This window comes from Podarcis vaucheri, assembly GCF_965113315.1.
Source record: "Podarcis vaucheri genome assembly, chromosome: 1".
Classification (NCBI taxonomy): domain Eukaryota; kingdom Metazoa; phylum Chordata; class Lepidosauria; order Squamata; family Lacertidae; genus Podarcis; species Podarcis vaucheri.
In genome coordinates this window covers 41,623,686-41,637,030 of record NC_138759.1, presented here as the reverse complement: position 1 = coordinate 41,637,030, position 13,345 = coordinate 41,623,686, and positions in this window count along the sequence as shown.

Here is a 13,345-nt window from a genome sequence, read left to right as displayed (position 1 = left end):
TAAAATTAGAAAATGACACAGCGCATTGTGTGAACTAGAACAATTGCATATTTTCTAAAAACACAAGGCACCCTTGATGCAGTGGCTAAGAAACTGTTCCAAGCGAAAGCGCAAAATCTTTAATATTTTATTGATCAGATCTAAACCTTCTGCCCAAAGTGGCAATTAAATTTCAATTAAACTGACTGAAAGCATCATATTAAATTTCAGCACTTTACGAGCTATCAGATAATGCTGCAGGACAAATCTTTAGTATGATCACACTCTTTTCAAATTATATTATCCTGTTCATTCACAATAAAAGTGACAGTTTTAGGTATACTTTCAATATTTCTTGAATATAAGCCCTCTAATGAACACATTTTATTGCCTTTAAATCAATTATTATTGGATATTTTAATAAAGTGAATTGAGCACTTTGTTTTACACACTGCTTAGAAGTTATTATATTTTGCAGACAGCACAGCAAAGGACTGTATCGGGATGATAGAAATATCCAAATACCTAACATTGCATTATAAATTTAATCAGCTGCTTACGATTGTGAATATGCTGCCTCGCATTTCACTGCATTTTGCAATGCCTTATATTAATTAATAACAGATTAACTATTCCAGATTTGGGTCTCCAGCCTTCCAATACACCTCTTGCATTAATGAGATAAGGTTAAGATAATATAACCGAATTACTGAAATAAAACACTGAAGAAGCTCTAAAGATATTATTGCATATTAAGTCTCACACTTTATTACTATATCAACCCCTCAGTCCCATGGCCATGTGCCATGCATCAGCATTTAACCTATTCTAATAAAGACCTTGCTGTAGAAAGAAGGTGCTCTGCAACTGAACACACACATATATATAGGATAGTGATTTGTCATATTCATGTAGACACACAGCAAATACGACATAGAACTAAAATTGGACATGAATATGGTAGAAGGACACAGTTGCATCTGGCTTAAAGCTATGCTGAAACGAGCAATATTATACTCCTTTTGTATGCAGGATACACAGCATGCTAACAGGATGCTCTCATTTTATTGATGACACGTGAAAAACAATGATCCGTACACATGGGCCCAATATTTATCTGCAGTATTTTTCAATTACATTACTGTCATTTTCCAGGGTGTTGTTACACTCTTCCCTTGCCCACTGGAGATGTGCAGGAATTGTTGTTCCCCCTGTAGGGACATAGAACATGCCATCCAGTTCCGGGCTAAGCATTTGGAGCAGGAACCGCTAAAAGGAAATACAACAACAGGGATGGCAAGCACAGCCACAAACAGGGAGTGACTAGTTAGCTCTGGAAGCTGCAGTAGTATTCCTTCCCATCTAACATCATTCTTTGATTCTTTTCTTTGTCTGTTAGTTTTTCAAGTATATAGAGATGAACACACACACTTTTGAGAGGGGGAAGGTAATGAATGTAGACGGGAGACTGTGTTCTTCCATTTCTTGCTGCTGTCACTTTAACCGGGGTGGGAGGCGGGGAGAGAGAGCTCAAATCCCAACCAAGGGCGTATATTTTGTTGATAACAATCACAGCATTTCAGAGATAAGATTACTTTGTATGAATAAGTATGTTTTGTTTTCACTATCAGTAAACATCTCTTTTTCACTCCGCTATATTTCACCCTTGGGAACCGAATAAAAAATCAGTCATTTCAGAGAACAGGAAAAGGAACTCTTCAACCTAGTTAAGCTGCACAACATAATTGGCTGCGAGCGAAGGGCATTTTCACACATGACACTAAAAGCACTTTCCCCATCTCCCGCACCTGAAATTAAGATGTGAAGCCCATGTTGGCTAAAATTAACCTCCTGTTTAAAAACGGGGCTCTTCTTCTTTCTGACCCACGTTAATTATATTCACTTATGGACACAAATAGTGCAGTCTCAGTGACACTTTTAGCATTAGGTGTAGAAAAAGCCATCTGATCTGAACACGTCGCATTCTAGAAGGCTGTAATCCTATAGTCTTAAAATTAATTCCCATTGATTTCATTGGAACTTGCAATTTCTTTTATTTCTTTTTGCTTGTTTGTTTGATTGATTTATATCCTCCAAGTTGCTGAGTGTGGCATATGTGTGTGTGTGGGGGGGTTCCCCCTTCTCTATTTTATCCTCACAACCATCCTGTGAGGTAAAGGTAACGGTAAAGGTAAAGGGACCCCTGACCATTAGGTCCAGTCGTGGCCGACTCTGGGGTTGCGGCGCTCATCTCGCTTTATTGGCCGAGGGAGCCGGCGTACAGCTTCCGGGTCATGTGGCCAGCATGACTAAGCCGCTTCTGGAGAACCAGAGCAGCACATGGAAACACTGTTTACCTTCCAGAGTGGTACCTATTTATCTACTTGCACTTTGAGAACTGCTAAGTTGGCAGGATCAGGGACCGAACAACGGGAGCTCACCCCGTCGCAGTGATTTGAACCGCGGACCTTCTGATCGGTAAGTCCTAGGCTCTGTGGTTTAATCCACAGTGCTACCCTAGGCTAAAAGACTGGCCCAAGGTCACCAAAAGAGCTGTGGTTTTCTGCTTCGAGATTATTGCTTCACATCGTACCCTGAATTGGAAAGGGGCAGGGGGTTCCATTCAGAAACAGAAATAGATGTATGGTGCACCCTTTAGAAATATGAGTCCTGCTTAGGCAATAGTTGCCTGTTAAGCACTCACTGTTTGAGCAAGGAGTGGGGATGTGCTTCTCGCCCTCCCCTTGACATCAGGTCTCCATACTAGTCCTGCCCTCTAGTGTCAACATCTTGAGCTTGGTTGTCTGTGAAGGAGTCCACTCTCAAGCAGCTGCTCGTGTAGGGAGTCCCTTGCAGAAAAATGTGCATGAAGTATGGATCTCGGAGGGCAGAGCCAGAATGAGGCCCTATACCTGAGCACTGTGCAAATTGGGCTAGATTGTTGCCCTTTAAGGTAAAGGGACCCCTGACCATTAGGTCCAGTCGTGGCCGACTCTGGGGTTGTGCGCTCATCTCGCTCTATAGGCCGAGGGAGCTGGCGTTTGTCCGCAGACAGCTTCCAGGTCATGTGGCCAACATGACTAAGCCACTTCTGGCGAAACCAGAGCAGCGCACGTAAACACCATTTACCTTCCCGCCAGAGTACCTATTTATCTACTTGCACTTTGACATGCTTTTGAACTGCTAGGTTGGCAGGAGCAGAGACCGAGCAACAGGAGCTCACCCCGTCGTGGGGATTCGAACCACCAACCTTCTGATCAGCAAGTCCTAGTCTCTGTGGTTTAACCCACATTGCCACCTGTGTCCCTTGTTGCCCTTATTGAGAAGCATTTTTAAAAAGAAAATTGGCCGTTAATGATGTCAGATTTTAATACTGAAGTTTTAATTGCCCTACTCTCCTTGTCTTTTTAATCTCTGTTTTAACACTGTTAAAATGATTTAACTCATTTTGGAGTGCAATTCTATGTATGTCTACTCAGGAAGAAGCTCAATCGAGTTCAGCAGCGCTTTCTCCCAGGCATGTGAGTAAAGGATTGGAGCTGTACTGGATTGGAAGGTATCATAAACACTATGGAGGTCTTTATGAGGCTCAAAAGGCAAACTATAAATGCTTTTATATCAGTAAACTTACTCCTGGTCTTTAAATTTATTTAGAATTGCAAATAATAGATTGCTAGGGCGGGGGGCGGATTGCAGTTCAGATGGGAAGGCAAATATGTCCAACGTATTGTCCAAGTCTGCCTTTGCCTGTTTCTGCCAATTGGTTTTAGGTGTGAGGAATTCAAATAATCTGCTCTTGTTTTTGTGACTGGACAACATTTAGCTTGGTAAATCTACATTTGATTAAAAAGCACATGAACTGCTCTCAGAAAACCAAGGAATTTTAATTTTCCATTCTGAAAATGTCAGGTAATACTATAAAAACATAGTTTCTACGCATAAAACATATCCTACTAAACATACAACATGACCTTGTAATCACAAAACATTAGAAAATAATATCAGTAAATAAATAAATAAATACAACCCGTTTCATCAAGTTGTCCTTCAGTTCATTCTTGGACATTAGTCGCTGACTTGCTTTTTGGCCTTTGGTGTAGCCCTCATGTTTCTCATGTGTATAAATACTGCCTGCTGCCTCTGTGACTTGTTTCACACACCTCTCTATATATTCAGCATGACAAGGCCACCGTGGAACTTGCATGGGCTTGTCAATGAACTTCTCTACTTCCATTGTAAGTTTACATGTCAAGACCAGTCTATCAGGTCCAACAAGGATGAAGCACGGGTTGATGCAAGATGTCTTCCTTGGACATACAGAAAGTGTGTCATCCTCTCCGCCCTTCAAGTAAATGATCTTTTGGACGCCAGCTCTCCTCTCCTCATTGTTGTAGGACCACAAGAGTGTCTGGGTTTATTTCACTGAATGCATACCACACTGAGCGCTGGGTGGTTGGCAAGACAGCATCCACTGCAACCTTCTTTTGCAGCCTAACTCACTGCAGCTGAAACAAGATGTGGTGTGGCCTTCCACCCAAGAGTGTTTTACTTAGATGTTAAGCCAAGGGCAGTACACGCAGATGATGTCTTTCACTATCAGTCTTAAGTTGTTGTAGGTCTTGCCTTTAAGGCCATGTTTTGAAACCCATATGCAACAAAGCCTATTTGGTGTTGTTAACCACCTTGAATGACTCATTGAACTAATTTCAAGAAGGGCCAGATCTGTGAGAAGTTTTCCTATGGCCTGCATGATCCGATACCTGTGCACTTGACCATAAAGATCCTTTATGACATTGCCACTCAGTGAAGTAAGAGGCTCTCCAGTTGAGTATTTGGTGAATGAAGGATCAGTTTCAAGTTGTGTAGCAGAGTCTAGCATCTTGCCAATGTTACCTGTCCACATGCTGTTAGATTTTCACCTTGCCTGCATTGTATCTCTTGCCCATTGCTTAGAGATGTTTGTAGTTAAGCCATAAATACATTGTTTAAATAAATAAATATCCCCCCCCAAAAAAAAGGTATGATTGAGATGATAAGAACACACTAAACAGGTTTGCAGAAAGTGATTTATTATAGTGATTTATTATATTAACCCCAAATGCATCCTTAGGAATCAACAGAGTTGTGATATGCATGAATTATTTTAATTGGTGGGTTTTATCTGACTACAGTTGAATTCTGCAAAGCACACACACAGCCCTCCTGCAACTTCTGACAAGGGGAGTACAGCAGATGTAAATGCAGCTTGCATGTCCTTGTAGCTCTCATCTCTGAGCAAATCTCTTTGGATACTGTATAATAATCACCTTCCCACCAATTCCTGAAGGAGTCCTGAAACTGCAACGAACCGTCCTCCCCACCTTATACTTCAGTAAGTACCATTGAGATCAATGGGACATGCTTCTAAGCAAATACAGATAGGGTTGAGGTATTAATCAGAAAAAAGCTGAGGCCAACATCAATCTTCCAGCAATTATGCATCTCTGGTGAATATGCAAGATTTCTTGCTGATACCAAAAGAACGATGAATACCAGTCGGGTGTCTCTGTGTGAATTCACCTCTGTTCTATAGAATGCATTTTTTTAAAAGACTGCCCTACAGTCCCACAGTGCAGAATGCAATCCATCAGATTCTCTATAAACCAGGGAATATATATCTGGCTAAACCTATCTAAAATGAGATGCAGCATTAGCAATATGGAAGGCCTCAGCAAGGTAGGCAATAAAAGGAGATATACTATAGTACCTGACATCAGATTGTTTCAAGCTTAATTTCAGTAAAGTAATAAGGTCAGGGAGAGAAATGCTCAGCGATGAACAGATTGATAGTAGGAAATGGAAAGGATGGGACTCTGTGTGTGGGACTTAAACCATTTTTTGACTTCCATAGAGAACAAAGAGATGTACACAGACCATAATCTCTAACAGATTTGTAGCCATTACTGTGCAGTGGCCAGATGGAGGGTAGGGCAACATGCTTAAAGGGGGAAATCACATGCTTTACTGCTGGAGTTCAAAAGGACTGGGGCTTTTTGTGTCTCATTCATAAATAAATAAATAAATGTGCTGCTGCATAGATTAAAAGGCACACCGTTCGTATCTCTCTGTGTGTGCATGTGGCACAGATGCTGTTCTGCAAGCATGCCTGTATTGCTTTCTGCAACTAGGGATGCCCTTTGCTTCAGTCTGAGGGCTGCTCAAGTGGAAAGGGGAAATCCCAAATCCATCTCACGATGGGTGATGCATCTCAGGTTATGAACATTCTTCACTGCCATGGTATATCCGCCATTTCTAATCTATGTCTGGCTCAAACCTCGGAATTTCAATTTGCCTGTCGATATATGCATGAACTACAGGTGATGTGGCAAAAAAAACAAGTTCATGTAAGGAATACCATGTTTCAATAAGCATAGTCTCAAAAAAGGTGACAGAGATATATCACATAGTTATTTATTTAAAGTGTTTTTATCTTGATTTTGGCCAAAAATTCACTCAAAGCATCTTACAAATGTAAGATGCTATAAGGCAGTCCCTGCCCTCAGGTTTACAATCTATAAAGCCTAATTAAAAAATAAAAGGTCTTGGGGGTGAGGAAGTTGCAGTTGAAGGAGAGAGTGTGGAAAGAGTGCCAGCAGATCACATGCTTATCCTTTAAACTATGGGTTAGCAAACTATGGTCCGGGGGCTGGATCCAGCCCAATCGCCTTCTAAATCTGGCCCGAGGATGGTCGGGGAGTCAGTGTGTTTTGACATGAGTAGAAATGTGCCCTTTTGTTTAAAATGCATCTCTGGGTTATTTGTGGGGCATAGGAATTCATTCATATATTTTTTTCAAAATATAGTCCGCCCCCCCCCACAAGGTCTGAGGGACAGTGGACCGGTCCCCTGCTGAAAAAGTTTGCTGACCCCTGCTTTAAACATTGTAAGGGATCCCTTCCCCTTGCTCTCTACTTTTGAACTGAAAAGAACTTCTAATTGTTTTCAATGACTATCAAGTTTAGAGGACTCTCCCACTGCTTGGAGGTAGGGTTTCCTGTGAATCTTGCCTTATAAATTTCGGATTTGTGTCTCATATTGGAAGTCCAACAGGAGAAATAGCTGAGTAAATTGTCACGATCGTCAAATTGTCACAGCTCACCCTCTGATGATTCAGTTTAGTGCTAGGGCTGGGCAATACTTTTTTAACATTGTGATATGTCAGCAGCTAAACACTAGTACAGTGGTGCCCCGCAAGACGAACGCCTCGCAAGACGGAAAACCCGCTAGACGAAAGGGTTTTCCGTTTTGGAGGTGCTTCGCAAAACGAATTTCCCTATGGGCTTCCTTCGCAAGACGAAAGCCCATAGGGAAATCTCCGGGACAGCGGGGAAGCGCAGCGCGTCTTCCCCACTGTCCTCGGACCTCCTCCGAAGGCTGGCGGTGGGGCGGAAAGCCCTTCTCCCCGCGCCAGCCTTCGGAAGGCTCCTCCGAAGGCTGGCAGTGGGGAGAAAAGCCCTTCTCCCCGCGCCAGCCTTCGGAAGGCTCCTCCGAAGGCTGGCGGTGGGGAGAAAAGCCCTTCTCCCCGCGCCAGCCTTCGGAAGACTCCTCCGAAGGCTGGTGGTGGGGCGGAAAGCCCTTCTCCCCGCGCCAGCCTTCGGATGGCTGTCCTGAAGACTTGCGGTGGGAGGAGGGTTTTCCTTCCCACCGCCAACATTCAGAATGCTGTTCTGAATGTTGGCGGTGGGGAGGAAAAACCCTCCTCCCACCGCAAGCCCCGGGAACAGAGGAGAAGCGCTGCGCCCCTTCCCCTCTGTTCCCGTACCTGTCCTGAAGGCTTGCGGTGGGGAGAAAAGCCCTTCTCCGCACCGCCAGCCTGGCAAGCGGTTTCCATAGGAACGCATTAATTGATTTTCAATGCATTCCTATGGGAAATCGTGCTTCGCAAGACGAAAAACTCGCAAGAAAAAAAAACTTGCGGAACGAATTAATTTTGTCTTGCGAGGCACCACTGTATATGCTGATATATCACGATGGAATTTATCTGACCTGCTTCTTCCCGCCTTAGGGAAAGAAGAAGCAGCTGAGATACATGGCCCAGCCCTGAACAGTGAGTGAGTCTCGATGCTTCTCAGGCTCACATGCAAACCAAGGAGCATTGAGGCTTCGCTGAACTATTCACTTGGGGGTGGAAGAGGCCTCCCGCCTTCCAGCTGAATGACCCAGAGGTGGGCTGAGGGCTCTATCAACTGCTCGGCTGAGGGGGACGGCAACCTCACACCCCTCAGTAGAGCAGTTTCTCAGAACCAGCCGCCAGCTTGTGTGAGCCAGTGGCAGGGCAGGGGCTTCGTAAAATTGCTTGGCTGAGGCAAAGGCAGCTTTGCACTCCTCAGCCAAGCAGTTTGAAGAAGAGGAGGGAGGAACAAGCCATATTGTGCCTCGCCGACGCAGCTTATTTCTCCCTTCAGTTATGAGGGCAGAGTGGGATGGTAGCTTCACCCAGTGGTATATCGCTGGTGAAACCGCCGCTGCTCCTGAGTCCCTCTGCTACCAACACCAGCTGGAGGGAGCCAAGAGTGGTGGCGGTTTCACTTGCAATATACCACCAAGTGAAGCCGCCATCGCAGTCTGCCCTCATACCAGTCCTGGGCAATGTATCAATACATCGCCCAGGCCTATTTGGTGCAAAAGGCAGCCTGCGTGGAGGCTGTTTCCTTGTTTTCTGTGGGAAGCTATGTGGTTATATTTTGGGGTGGGAGGAAACAGATGTATGGCAGAATCCTAATAAATTAAAAAGTTGTTTGTTCCGATTCTGTAATCAGCAAGAATAAAAACCTCACCCCAAATAAGTGCTGTATTTAACTAATTAACCTCTTTAAGCCAGGGATTAATAATAATAATAATAATAATAATAATAATAATAATAATAATAATAATATAATTACTACTACTACCAACATTACAAAATTCCAGCTCAGTCTTCACCAATTCTACTCAGTCTTCACCAATATTTTATCAAACCCTGACCAAGCCTTCACCTATGTTTTGAAGATCCCTCCGTTAGCAGAACCATATAATACAAAATTTGGCTAAGATGTACCATCTCAGATTACAAGAAACAGCATGTTTGAATACTCTCTGCCTATGGAACACATGTAAGTTAGGGACACAATTGCTTTTTTATTATTCAGTTGTAGTAGAGTAATGGAGACAAGTTTTTCCTACTGCCTGGGGATAGGCAATTTATGGTAATATCACAAATTTGTGGTCTTTTTTTTAGTATACCTAAAATTCTTTGCTTATTAGGGGCTACCCCACATTTTCTTCAAAAAATTGCTTTGCAACGTTAACTACAATAGAGTTATCAAAATATTCAAAAGTAGGGGGTACATGGTTTGGCTTTTGAAAAATAGGGGGTCCTCAGTAATTAGCTAACTGGGAACCACTGGTCTAAACCATTTCCTGAGGTCAATGTCAACACAATTCAAAAAAATGTTCCACTTCATGCAATGGAAGCAGAGAGATTGGTTTGGGGTTTTTGCTCCCCTCACCACCAGACAGTAGGGACAATGTTCAATTGGCTTCACAGCATGTTTCTTGCCACCTGGTTCTAGTCACCATCCAGCTTGTTCCTCAGCCCTCCCTCAGGTCTCTGGCATACCAAGGTGCAGAATGGGCTGTGCAGTGCTGGAAAGGGCAGTTGGGAACAGCCATGCCAAGAGCCCAATGGGTCTCAGTATTGCATAGTGCAGCAAGGACTTCAACATCAAAAAAACAATGGGAGAATGACATAGGCTATGAGATTAACCCCACTCAATGGACCAGAATGTGGTCTAAACCCCCCTTTAAATCGATATCAACAAAAAGAAAAGAACTCACTCTAAAACTCACCTACAGGTGGTACCTAACACCAAGGAAACTAGCGCTAATGCACCCAGGAACCTCACCAAAATGCTGGAGAGGGTGCACCTCCACAGGCACATACCTCCCACTTACACCACAAAGAACTCATAACCCACCTACTTTCATCAGCCAGAAGCACCATAACCAGATACTGGAGAGACCTGTCAGGAGTAAGCATGGACCAATGGTACCAAATAGTATGGGAAAGAGCCCTGCTAGAAAAATTAACCAATAAACTGAAACTGACACGGGGACAAACAGAAGAAGTTGCCTTTACCCCGGTATGGCTCCCCTTTATCACGTACACAGCCCAACAAGACAATGACAATAATCCACCAACAGCATACAAATCAGTATGGCTAACCTGATCCAAAACACCCACCCACCCCACTCACACACGAAAACAAAGATCACCACAGCCAACCACAAATGAACAAGCACACTCTAGGCCAACCCCAACCTCTCTCACCATCAAAGGAACACAAGTGAACAGCAGAGAACCTGCATGAGCAACGCTGACACCAAACCCTACATACATTAAGCAAAATAGAAACACCCCACCGCCACCCCACCCCCACCAATGTCTCAACAAATGAAACTGATTTGTAAAAATGTTACATGGAAAAAATACAAGAGACGTTACCCATACTTCTGTAAATCAAGAAAATCTTTAATAAAAAACAAAAAACGGGATCCCTGCTCTATTAGAGGAGCCCAGAATGGCAGACACAATAAGGATAAAACATTTTTTAAAAGAAAAGAACTGAAAGCGGTTTTAAAACACCTTTTTTAAAAAAGCAGTTTAAAACTTCCTCAACCTCAGGGTTGCCGGGAACAGCGTCTTTCAGCTATCAAATGCTTGATCCATTGGATTCCATTTGCCCCTGTGTGGTCGGTTATAAAATTATGCATAGTTTTTTTCACAATATGAGGACCCAGCATCTCACAATCCTGACTTCACTTTAGCCGGGGATAGTAATTAGAAGTAAATTCCATTGCCTCCTCTCTCTGTGTTGTTCATTGCCGTTGCTGGTCTTCCACATCATTAAAATACTGACTGTAAATATCTTGGGGCAGGAACTTTTTATTTGGCTTATGTGACTTTATACAGCTCTGTGTACCCTGATGGTGTAATTGCAAAGGTATTTTTAAAAATACAATATATTTCTATTGAGTTTAATACACAACAGGACAAAACAGAAGAGGTTATCCCTCCCCCCGTTCCACCTCTCAGCCCCCACCATTGCATTACTTTACCACCCTTGTAAAACATATATCCAGAGATGTGCACACATAGCAGGTGGGAAAGGATATATCTGGGTGCCATATTTCAGCAAAATTGTCTGAGTTCTGGGTTTAATGCCTTCATATGTTTAGTCAATGTATCCATCAAGTTCTGTTGGCCGGACCTTTTTCCTCCACTATGTGAGCTGGAGATGGTCCAAACTCCCCCAGTTCCATGCAATATGTTGTCTGACCACTACAAACAGGAATATTATAAGTTGTTTATAGTATAAATTCTCCCGATCCTCATGAAAAATATTCAGAAAAACCAATTGTGGTAAGCTTTGTATTGTTTGTTGCATTGTGAGGCTTATTTCATCGCATATTGTAGTCCAAAATACCTGTATTCTGTGACAAGTCTTTCTTCTTTGACAATCACTCGTAGCCGAGTAAGATTGTCTTCCATAAACACGGTTTTAAAAGTGAGTGCGTGACTGTGGAGGCCAATTCTGGATCCACACGTCCTTCCACAGTGGGGACATTGGTTTCCGGTTGGAAGGTGATCACGGTGAGGGTTTGCTAAACATGTCTTCCTCTTAGCGCGTTTCTCCCTTTCGTCCTGAGTTCAAGTGTCTTCAAAACCCATGACACCTTTGGTAAAGGCTGCTCTCCAGTTGGAGCACTCGCAGGCCAGTGTTTCCCAGTTGTTGGTGTTTATATGACATTTTTTTAGATTTACACCACATGTGGTACATAGAAACTATACTAGTGCACCATCTCCAACAAAGAGGAGAGGAAGATGGGTTAATATCATGCAGAAATGTAAGGTACCACCTTGTCATAGAAGTGTGATCCTTAATTTTAACAGGTATTGATGACAATGATATTTTGACCCACATTACACCAATTCCATCATCATCATCATCTTCATCATCTCATAAACACTCATAAACATAAATGGATTGAGATCTGGACTATTATTTGGAAGCAAATCCCACCAAAGCCAATGGGATTCCCTTCCAAGCAAGTGTGCTTAAGATCAGAATGGCAGCCATAACATTGATATAGAGATACAAAATCCAATTTCTGCTGTGCAATTCTATGTCTGCTTTCATTTTAAGTGAAGACCAATATTGTCTATTTATTGCAATCCATTTGACCACACATTTCCTCCCATTTAATCCAGTTGTAAAGTAAGGCAATTTTCTGGTTAATCCCAATTTTCAAATGCTAACATCCAGGCAGTTTAACTCTGTGTCATATTTTTAAAAGGTTTCTTCAGCCTTTTTCTCATAAATTACATGCATTCTCATCCCTTATCATTGCACCTGTTCTCAGCTAAAAATAAGGTGTTAGGAGTACCTACCACCGCCAAACATTTAAATGATCGGTGACAAATTAATGTTCACATTATTAATAGTCACATCCTAAAGCTATTTTGGGGAAAACATTACACTTTCTTCTATTTATATCCCGTGTGTCTGTCCTCTGTCATTGTCTTCCTCTTTAATCTTGTTTGAGTGTATGGCTCATTCGTCCTTATTTTATTGACTCAATCACAGGCACACTGTCACTTTTTATAAAATGGTCACTGCAGAATCACATCAAGCAAATTCTTGATTCCTCAGTCAGTAATTTAGTGCCTTTATGGAATTGCAATTTCAGGGCTCACTGCTTGTTTTTCTAAAATGTACTTTAGGAATTAGTTACTCCAGCCACAAATCAGTTGAATTTATGCACAGTTGTAATACAGTTTATGGCCTCATGGTACATTGCTTCAAAAACAGCAGATGTGAAATTATGATAAATATAATGAGTGTTTTTTTGCCTGATCTACTGGAGTAGAGAAGGATCTGGAGCGTGTTTACCTATCCCATATAGTACATTTAATGTCTTAGTCAGGACTCCTGACAAAGGCTGATTAATGTCCTCATCTCTTTTATTAAAGATAAGAGTAGCGCTGCAGTCAGGAGATAGAAAGCACACCATAAATCTTCGTAAAATGAGCAGTCAAATAATCACTCGTCAGAAATAAAATCTACATACATTAACACTAACACTCAGCCTACCGTGTGCACAGCCATAAAAATATGAAGAAGAAGGGGCAGAAAGAGAAGGGTTTCTGGAAGTTCTAATTTCAAGTAGTCCTTTAAGTTTAATGTTTCTGTTCCTGTAACCTGGATGCAAAAGCTGGCATTTGAAAGCACATGTGAAAGGACCAGATGCCTCATCATTACATTAAGAGCATGAAGCAGGCAACAAT